At 50.3% G+C, this 10,000-nt stretch overlaps 1 protein-coding gene across 1 annotated transcript in view; it reads right to left on the reverse strand.

The window, feature by feature from the left end:
* LOC140402870 (myocyte-specific enhancer factor 2D homolog) overlaps nt 1–10,000 on the reverse strand; it is a 268,130-nt gene that overhangs the window by 7,141 nt on the left and 250,989 nt on the right. The gene's annotated exons all lie outside the window — the stretch shown is intronic.

The raw sequence follows: 10,000 nt of genomic DNA on the forward strand, positions 1-10,000 counted from the left end.
TAGGCGGATTTCCTGTCAATTGTTGGGAAGATGCGGTACTGCACAATCTGATTGACCATATCAGATATGCGTGGGAGGGGGTACGCGTCGAGCTGCGTGTACCGATTGATGGTCTGGCTGTAGTCCACGACCATCCTGTGTCTCTCCCCAGTTTTAACCACTACCACTTGGCCTCTCCAGGGGCTGTTGCTGGCCTCGATAATACCCTCCTTAAGCAGCCGCTGGACTTTGGACCTGATGAAGGTCTTGTCCTGGGTGCTGTACCGTCTGCTCCTGGTGGCAACGGGCTTGCAATCCGCAGTTAGATTGGCAAAAAGCGCGGGGGGGGGGGGGGGGTCGACCTTGAGGGTCGCGAGGCCGCAAAAGGTAAGGGGGGGGGGGGGGTAAGGGCCCGCCGAATTTGAGGGTGAGGCTCTGGAGGTTGCACTGAAAGTCCAGGCCCGACGGGAGAGCAGCGCAGAGATTAGGAAGGACATAGAGGCGGATGTTACGAAATTCTACGCCCTGGACCGCGAGGGTGACTGTGATAAATTGATGCACGGTCAATTGCCCATAGACGCAGATTGGGTACAACTGGGCTTTATTACAGTCAGATGCGTGGCCTCATGCTGCAGCTGGCAAAATGGCAGGGCACTGGAGGGCATGCATATTTATACAGTTCTCCGCGGGCGGAGCCAGCCGGCAGGAGCTACCGTGCGAACCTGTAGTGCAGGTCCTACCTTACATCTCCTATTACAGTGGTTCACCAATGTGCCTGTGTCTGAGGGAGGGAGTGTGTGTGCTGTAGGAGGGTGCGTGTGTGCCTGTGGGAGTGTGTGCCTGTGGGAGGGTCTGTGGGAGGGTGTGTGTGTAGGTGTGCGTGTGTGTGTGTGCCTGTGGGAGTGTGTGTGTGTGTGCCTGTGGGAGGGTGTGTGTGTAGGTGTGTGTCTGTGGGAGGGTGTGTGTGTGTGCCTGTGGGAGGGTGTGTGTGTAGGTGTGTGTGTGTGTGTGCCTGTGGGAGTGTGTGTGTGTGTGTGTGCCTGTGGGAGGGTGTGTGTGTAGATGTGTGTGTGTGCCTGTGGGAGTGTGGGTGGGGGAGGGAAGGATTCGGTGGGAAGCTCTGTGACAGGAGGATGTGACGAGCGGGAAGGATGTAGGCCTCAGGCTGTGGTGAAAGCGGATAGGCTGCAGGCTCCGGGGTCAAACATCCCCGGAATGCTGAGTGACGTCCGTTCTGACATTCCCAGGCCCCTGGCGTCACCAATCCTTCGGCAGGGGCGCACAACAGCTGAAACCCTGCCAAGCCTCTCCCTGTAGGCCCGGCCTAGAATTCCCAGCAAACCCGTGGACCCACTGCCATTGCTTAGTGACTGACCGCACCTGTACACACACACCTGCATACACCTGTACACACACACACGCCTGCATACACCTGTAGACACACACACACACGCACACCTGCATACACCTGTACACACACACACCCCTGCATACACCTGTACACACACCTGCGCGCACACACACACGCCTGCATACACCTGTACTCACACACACACCCCTGCATACACCTGTACACACACACACGCCTGCATACACCTGTAGACACACACACACCCCTGCACACACACACAGACACACACACCCCTCCCTACACCTCTACACACACATACCCATGCAACACCTGTACACACACACAACCCTGCACACACACACCTCTGCACACACACACAACCCTGCATACACCTGTACACACAGACACACACACCCCTGCATAATCTCTACACACACCCCTCCCCACACCTCTACACACACACTCACCCCTGCATACACCTCTACACACACACACCCCTGCATACATCTGTACACCCCCCTGCCTACACCTGTACACACACACACAGGGGGGGACACTCCTTCAGACACATGTATGCGCCGAATAGGCAGACACCCGCACAAGGCAATGCGCTCTCTCTCTCTTTTCCCTCACTCTCGCTCTGTTTCTCTGCACCTGCACCGTGCTAAATTGCCCCTTCGTGTCCAAAGATGTGCAGGTTAGGTGGATTGGCCGTGCTAAATTGTCCCTTAGTGTCCAAAGATGTGCGGGTTAAGTGGATTGGCCGTGCTAAATTGTCCATTAGTGTCCAAAGATGTGCAGGTTAGGTGGATTGGCCGTGCTAAATTGTCCCTTAGTGTCCAAAGATGTACAGGTTAGGTGGATTGGCCATGCTAAATTGTCCCTTAGTGTCCAAAGATGTGCGGGTTAGGTGGATTGGCCGTGCTAAATTGTCCCTTAGTGTCCAAAGATGTGGTTAGGAGGATTGGCCGTGCTAAATTGTCCCTTAGCGTCCAAAGATGTGCGGGTTAGGTGGATTGGCCGTGCTAAATTGTCCCTTAGTGTCCAAAGATGTGGTTAGGAGGATTGGCCGTGCTAAATTGATTTTAGTGTCCAAAGATGTGCAGGTTAGGTGGATTGGCCGTGCTAAATTATCCCTTAGTGTCCAAAGATGTGGTTAGGAGGATTGGCCGTGCTAAATTGTCCCTTAGTGTCCAAAGATGTGCCGGTTAGGTGGATTGGCCGTGCTAAATTGCCCCTTCGTGTCCAAAGATGTGCAGGTTAGGTGGATTGGCCGTGCTAAATTGCCCCTTAGTGTCCAAAGATGTGCGGGTTAGGTGGATTGGCCGTGCTAAAATGTCCCTTAGTGTCCAAAGATGTGCAGGTTAGGAGGATTGGCCGTGCTAAATTGGCCCTTAGTGTCCAAAGATGTGCAGGTTAGGTGGATTGGCCGTGCTAAAATGTCCCTTAGTGTCCAAAGATGTGCAGGTTAGGAGGATTGGCCGTGCTAAATTGGCCCTTAGTGTCCAAAGATGTGCGGGTTAGGTGGATTGGCCGTGCTAAATTGTCCCTTAGTGTCCAAAGATGTGCAGGTTTGGAGGATTGGCCGTGCTAAATTGGCCCTTAGTGTCCAAAGATGTGCAGGCTAGGTGGATTGGCCGTGCTAAATTGTCCCTTAGTGTCCAAAGATGTGCAGGTTAGGTGGATTGGCCGTGCTAAATTGTCCCTTAGTATCCAAAGATGTGCGGGTTAGGTGGATTGGCCGTGCTAAATTGCCCCTTAGTATCCAAAGATGTGCAGGTTAGGTGGATTGGCCATGCTAAATTGCCCCTTAGTATCCAAAGATGTGCGGGTTAGGTGGATTGGCCGTGCTAAATTGTCCCTTAGTGACCAAAGATGTGCAGGTTAGGAGGATTGGCCGTGCTAAATTGGCCCTTAGTGTCCAAAGATGTGCAGGTTAGGAGGATTGGCCGTGCTAAATTGGCCCTTAGTGTCCAAAGATGTGCAGGTTAGGTGGATTGGCCGTGTTAAAATGTCCCTTAGTGTCCAAAGATGTGCAGGTTAGGAGGATTGGCCATGCTAAATTGGCCATTAGTGTCCAAAGATGTGCAGGCTAGGTGGATTGGCTGTGCTAAATTGGCCCTTAGTGTCCAAAGATGTGCAGGCTAGGCGGATTGGCCGTGCTAAATTGTTCCCTAGTGTCCAAAGACGTGGTTAGGTGGATTGGCTGTGCTAAATTGTCCCTGAGTGACCAAAGATGTGCGGGTTAAGTGGATTGGCCGTGCTAAATTGTCCCTTAGTGTCCAAAGACGTGGTTAGGTGGATTGGCCGCGCTAAATTGTCCCTTAGTGTCCCAAGATGTGCAGGTTAGGTGGATTGGCCGTGCTAAATTGCCCCTTAGTATCCAAAGATGTGCGGGTTAGGTGGATTGGCCGTGCTAAATTGTCCCTTAGTGACCAAAGATGTGCAGGTTAGGAGGATTGGCCGTGCTAAATAGGCCCTTAGTGTCCAAAGATGTGCAGGTTAGGTGGATTGGCCGTGCTAAATTGTCCCTTAGTGACCAAAGATGTGCAGGTTAGGAGGATTGGCCGTGCTAAATAGGCCCTTAGTGTCCAAAGATGTGCAGGTTAGGTGGATTGGCCGTGCTAAATTGTCCCTTAGTGTCCAAAGATGTGAGGTTAGGTGGATTGGCCGTGCTAAATTGTCCCTTAGTGACCAAAGATGTGCAGGTTAGGAGGATTGGCCGTGTTAAATTGTCCCTTAGTGTCCAAAGATGTACAGGTTAGGTGGATTGTCCGTGCTAAATAGGCCCTTAGTGTCCAAAGATGTGCAGGTTAGGTGGATTGGCCGTGCTAAATTGTCCCTTAGTGTCCAAAGATGTGCAGGTTAGGTGGATTGGCTGTGCTAAATTGCCCCTTAGTGTCCAAAGATATGCAGGTTAGGTGGATTGACCGTGCTAAATTGTCCCTTAGTGTCCAAAGATGTGCGGTTAGGTGGATTGGCCGTGCTAAATTGTCCCTTAGTGTCCAAAGATGTGCGGGTTAAGTGGATTGACCGTGCTAAATTGTCCCTTAGTGTCCAAAGATGTGCAGGTTAGGTGGATTGGCCGTGCTAAATTATCCCTTCGTGTCCAAAGATGTGCAGGTTAGGTGGATTGGCCGTGCTAAATTGTCCCTTAGTGTCCAAAGATGTACAGGTTAGATGGATTGGCCGTGCTAAATTGTCCCTTAGTGTCCAAAGATGTGTGAGTTGGGTGGATTGGTCATGCTAAATTGTCCCTTAGTGTCCAAAGATGTGCAGGTTAGGTGGATTGGCCGTGCTAAAAAGTCCCTTAGTGTCCAAAGATGTGCAGGTTAGGAGGATTGGCCGTGCTAAATTGGCCCTTAGTGTCCAAAGGTGTGCAGGTTAGGTGGATTGGCCATGCTAAAATGTCCCTTAGTGTCCAAAGATGTGCAGGTTAGGAGGATTGGCCGTGCTAAATTGGCACTTAGTGTCCAAAGATGTGCAGGTTAGGAGGATTGGCCGTGCTAAATTGGCCCTTAGTGTCCAAAGATGTGCAGGCTAGGTGGATTGGCCGTGCTAAATTGTCCCTTAGTGTCCAAAGATGTGCAGGTTAGGTGGATTGGCCATGCTAAATTGTCCCTTAGTATCCAAAGATGTGCGGGTTAGGTGGATTGGCCGTGCTAAATTGCCCCTTAGTATCCAAAGATGTGCAGGTTAGGTGGATTGGCCGTGCTAAATTGCCCCTTAGTATCCAAAGATGTGCGGGTTAGGTGGATTGGCCGTGCTAAATTGTCCCTGAGTGACCAAAGATGTGCGGGTTAAGTGGATTGGCCGTGCTAAATTGTCCCTTAGTGTCCAAAGATGTGCAGGTTAGGTGGATTGGCCGTGCTAAATTGTCCCTTAGTGTCCAAAGATGTGCAGGTTAGGTGGATTGGCCGTGCTAAATTGCCCCTTAGTGTCCAAAGATGTGCGGGTTAGGTGGATTGGCCGTGCTAAATTGTCCCTTCGTGTCCAAAGATGTGCGGGTTAGGTGGATTGGCCGTGCTAAATTGTCCCTCAGTGTCCAAAGATGTGCGGGTTAGGTGGATTGGCCGTGCTAAATTGTCCCTTAGTGTCCAAAGATGTGCGGGTTAGGTGGATTGGCCGTGCTAAATTGTCCCTTCGTGTCCAAAGATGTGCAGGTTAGGTGGATTGAACGTGCTAAAATGTCCCTTAGTGTCCAAAGATGTGCAGGTTAGGTGGATTGGCCGTGCTAAATTGTCCCATAGTGTCCAAAGATGTGCGCGTTAGGTGGATTGGCTGTGCTAAATTGTCCCTTAGTGTCCAAAGATGTGCAGGTTAGGTGGATTGGCTGTGCTAAATTGTCCCTTAGTGTCCAAAGATGTGCAGGTTAGGTGGATTGGCCGCGCTAAATTGTCCCTTAGTGTCCAAAGATATGCAAGGTAGGTGGATTGGCCACGCTAAATTGTCCCTTAGTGTCCAAAGATGTGCAGGTTAGGTGGATTGGCTGTGCTAAATTGTCCCTTAGTATCCAAAGATGTGCAGGTTAGGTGGATTGGCCGCGCTAAATTGTCCCTTAGTGTCCAAAGATGTGCAGGTTAGGTGGATTGGCCGAGCTAAATTGTCCCTTAGTGTCCAAAGATGTGCAGGTTAGGTGGATTGGCCGTCCTAAATTGTCCCTTAGTGTCCAAAGATGTGCAGGTTAGGTGGATTGGCCACGCTAAATTGGTCCCTTAGTGTCCAAAGATGTGCAGGTTAGGTGGATTGGCCGTGCTAAATTGCCCTTAGTGTCCAAAGATGTGCGGGTTAGGTGGATTGGCCGTGCTAAATTGCCCCTTAGTGTCCAAAGATGTGCAGGTTAGGTGGATTGGCCGTGCTAAATTGTCCCTGAGTGTCCAAAGATGTGGTTAGGTGGATCGGCCGTGCTAAATTGTCCCTTAAAGTGTCCAAAGATGTGCAGGTTAGGTGGTTTGGCCACGCTAAATTGTCCCTTAGAGTCCAAAGATGTGCAGGTTAGGTGGATTGGCCGTGCTAAATTGTCCCTTAGTGTCCAAAGATGTGCGGGTTAGGTGGATTGGCCGTGCTAAATTGTCCCTTAGTGTCCAAAGATGTGCGGGTTAAGTGGATTTGCCGTGCTAAATTGTCCCTTAGTGGCCAAAGATGTGCAGGTTAGGTGGATTGGCCGTGCTAAATTGTCCCTTAGTGTCCAAAGATGTGCGGGTTAAGTGGATTGGCCGTGCTAAATTGTCCCTTAGTGGCCAAAGATGTGCAGGTTAGGTGGATTGGCCGTGCTAAATTGTCCCTTAGTGTCCAAAGATGTGCAGGTTAGGTGGATTGGCCGTGCTAAATTGTCCCTTAAGTGTCCAAAAATGTGGTTAGGTGGATCGGCCGTGCTAAATTGCCCCTTAGTGTCCAAAGATGTGTAGGTTAGGTGGATTGGCCGTGCTAAATTGTCCCTTAGTGTCCAAAGATGTGGTTAGGTGGATCGGCCGTGCTAAATTGCCCCTTAGTGTCCAAAGATGTGCAGGTTAGGGGGATTGGCCGCGCTAAATTGTCCCTTAGTGACCAAAGATGTGCAGGTTAGGTGGATTGTCCGTGCTAAATTGTCCCTTAGTGACCAAAGATGTGCAGGTTAGGTGGATTGGCCGTGCTAAATTGTCCCTTAAGTGTCCAAAAATGTGGTTAGGTGGATCGGCCGTGCTAAATTGCCCCTTAGTGTCCAAAGATGTGCAGGTTAGGTGGATTGGCCGTGCTAAATTGTCCCTTAGTGACCAAAGATGTGCAGGTTAGGTGGATTGTCCGTGCTAAATTGTCCCTTAGTGTCCAAAGATGTGCAGGTTAGGTGGATTGGCCGTGCTAAATTGTCCCTTAGTGTCCAAAGATGTGCAGGTTAGGTGGATTGGCTCTGCTAAATTGACCCTTAGTGACCAAAGATGTGCGGGTCAGGTGGATTGGCCGTGCTAAATTGCCCCTTGGTGTCCAAAGATGTACAGGTTAGGTGGATTGGCCGTCCTAAATTGTCCCTTAGTGTCCAAAGATGTGCAGGTTAGGTGGATTGGCCACGCTAAATTGGTCCCTTAGTGTCCAAAGATGTGCAGGTTAGGTGGATTGGCCGTGCTAAATTGCCCTTAGTGTCCAAAGATGTGCGGGTTAGGTGGATTGGCCGTGCTAAATTGCCCCTTAGTGTCCAAAGATGTGCAGGTTAGGTGGATTGGCCGTGCTAAATTGTCCCTGAGTGTCCAAAGATGTGGTTAGGTGGATCGGCCGTGCTAAATTGTCCCTTAGTGTCCAAAGATGTGCAGGTTAGGTGGTTTGGCCACGCTAAATTGTCCCTTAGAGTCCAAAGATGTGCAAGTTAGGTGGATTGGCCGTGCTAAATTGTCCCTTAGTGTCCAAAGATGTGCGGGTTAGGTGGATTGGCCGTGCTAAATTGTCCCTTAGTGTCCAAAGATGTGCGGGTTAAGTGGATTGGCCGTGCTAAATTGTCCCTTAGTGGCCAAAGATGTGCAGGTTAGGTGGATTGGCCGTGCTAAATTGTCCCTTAGTGTCCAAAGATGTGCGGGTTAAGTGGATTGGCCGTGCTAAATTGTCCCTTAGTGGCCAAAGATGTGCAGGTTAGGTGGATTGGCCGTGCTAAATTGTCCCTTAGTGTCCAAAGATGTGCAGGTTAGGTGGATTGGCCGTGCTAAATTGTCCCTTAAGTGTCCAAAAATGTGGTTAGGTGGATCGGCCGTGCTAAATTGCCCCTTAGTGTCCAAAGATGTGTAGGTTAGGTGGATTGGCCGTGCTAAATTGTCCCTTAGTGTCCAAAGATGTGGTTAGGTGGATCGGCCGTGCTAAATTGCCCCTTAGTGTCCAAAGATGTGCAGGTTAGGGGGATTGGCCGCGCTAAATTGTCCCTTAGTGACCAAAGATGTGCAGGTTAGGTGGATTGTCCGTGCTAAATTGTCCCTTAGTGACCAAAGATGTGCAGGTTAGGTGGATTGGCCGTGCTAAATTGTCCCTTAAGTGTCCAAAAATGTGGTTAGGTGGATCGGCCGTGCTAAATTGCCCCTTAGTGTCCAAAGATGTGCAGGTTAGGTGGATTGGCCGTGCTAAATTGTCCCTTAGTGTCCAAAGATGTGCAGGTTAGGTGGATTGGCCGTGCTAAATTGCCCCTTGGTGTCCAAAGATGTACAGGTTAGGTGGATTGGCCGTCCTAAATTGTCCCTTAGTGTCCAAAGATGTGCAGGTTAGGTGGATTGGCCACGCTAAATTGGTCCCTTAGTGTCCAAAGATGTGCAGGTTAGGTGGATTGGCCGTGCTAAATTGCCCTTAGTGTCCAAAGATGTGCGGGTTAGGTGGATTGGCCGTGCTAAATTGCCCCTTAGTGTCCAAAGATGTGCAGGTTAGGTGGATTGGCCGTGCTAAATTGTCCCTGAGTGTCCAAAGATGTGGTTAGGTGGATCGGCCGTGCTAAATTGTCCCTTAGTGTCCAAAGATGTGCAGGTTAGGTGGTTTGGCCACGCTAAATTGTCCCTTAGAGTCCAAAGATGTGCAAGTTAGGTGGATTGGCCGTGCTAAATTGTCCCTTAGTGTCCAAAGATGTGCGGGTTAGGTGGATTGGCCGTGCTAAATTGTCCCTTAGTGTCCAAAGATGTGCGGGTTAAGTGGATTGGCCGTGCTAAATTGTCCCTTAGTGGCCAAAGATGTGCAGGTTAGGTGGATTGGCCGTGCTAAATTGTCCCTTAGTGTCCAAAGATGTGCGGGTTAAGTGGATTGGCCGTGCTAAATTGTCCCTTAGTGGCCAAAGATGTGCAGGTTAGGTGGATTGGCCGTGCTAAATTGTCCCTTAGTGTCCAAAGATGTGCAGGTTAGGTGGATTGGCCGTGCTAAATTGTCCCTTAAGTGTCCAAAAATGTGGTTAGGTGGATCGGCCGTGCTAAATTGCCCCTTAGTGTCCAAAGATGTGTAGGTTAGGTGGATTGGCCGTGCTAAATTGTCCCTTAGTGTCCAAAGATGTGGTTAGGTGGATCGGCCGTGCTAAATTGCCCCTTAGTGTCCAAAGATGTGCAGGTTAGGGGGATTGGCCGCGCTAAATTGTCCCTTAGTGACCAAAGATGTGCAGGTTAGGTGGATTGTCCGTGCTAAATTGTCCCTTAGTGACCAAAGATGTGCAGGTTAGGTGGATTGGCCGTGCTAAATTGTCCCTTAAGTGTCCAAAAATGTGGTTAGGTGGATCGGCCGTGCTAAATTGTCCCTTAGTGTCCAAAGATGTGCAGGTTAGGTGGATTGGCCGTGCTAAATTGTCCCTTAGTGTCCAAAGATGTGCAGGTTAGGTGGATTGGCCGTGCTAAATTGCCCCTTAGTGTCCAAAGATGTGCAGGTTAGGTGGATTGGCCGTGCTAAATTGTCCCTTAGTGTCCAAAGATGTGCAGGTTAGGTGGATTGGCCGTGCTAAATTGTCCCTTAGTGTCCAAAGATGTGCAGGTTAGGTGGATTGGCTCTGCTAAATTGACCCTTAGTGACCAAAGATGTGCGGGTTAGGGGGATTGGCCGTGCTAAATTGCCCCTTAGTGTCCAAAGATGTGCAGGTTAGGTGGATTGGCCGTGCTAAATTGCCCCTTGGTGTCCAAAGATGTACAGGTTAGGTGGATTGGCCGTACTAAACTGTCCCTTGGTGTCCAAAAAGGTCAGTTGGGGTAACTG

The sequence above is a fragment of the Scyliorhinus torazame genome, chromosome 26 (assembly GCF_047496885.1).
Source record: "Scyliorhinus torazame isolate Kashiwa2021f chromosome 26, sScyTor2.1, whole genome shotgun sequence".
Classification (NCBI taxonomy): Eukaryota; Metazoa; Chordata; class Chondrichthyes; order Carcharhiniformes; family Scyliorhinidae; genus Scyliorhinus; species Scyliorhinus torazame.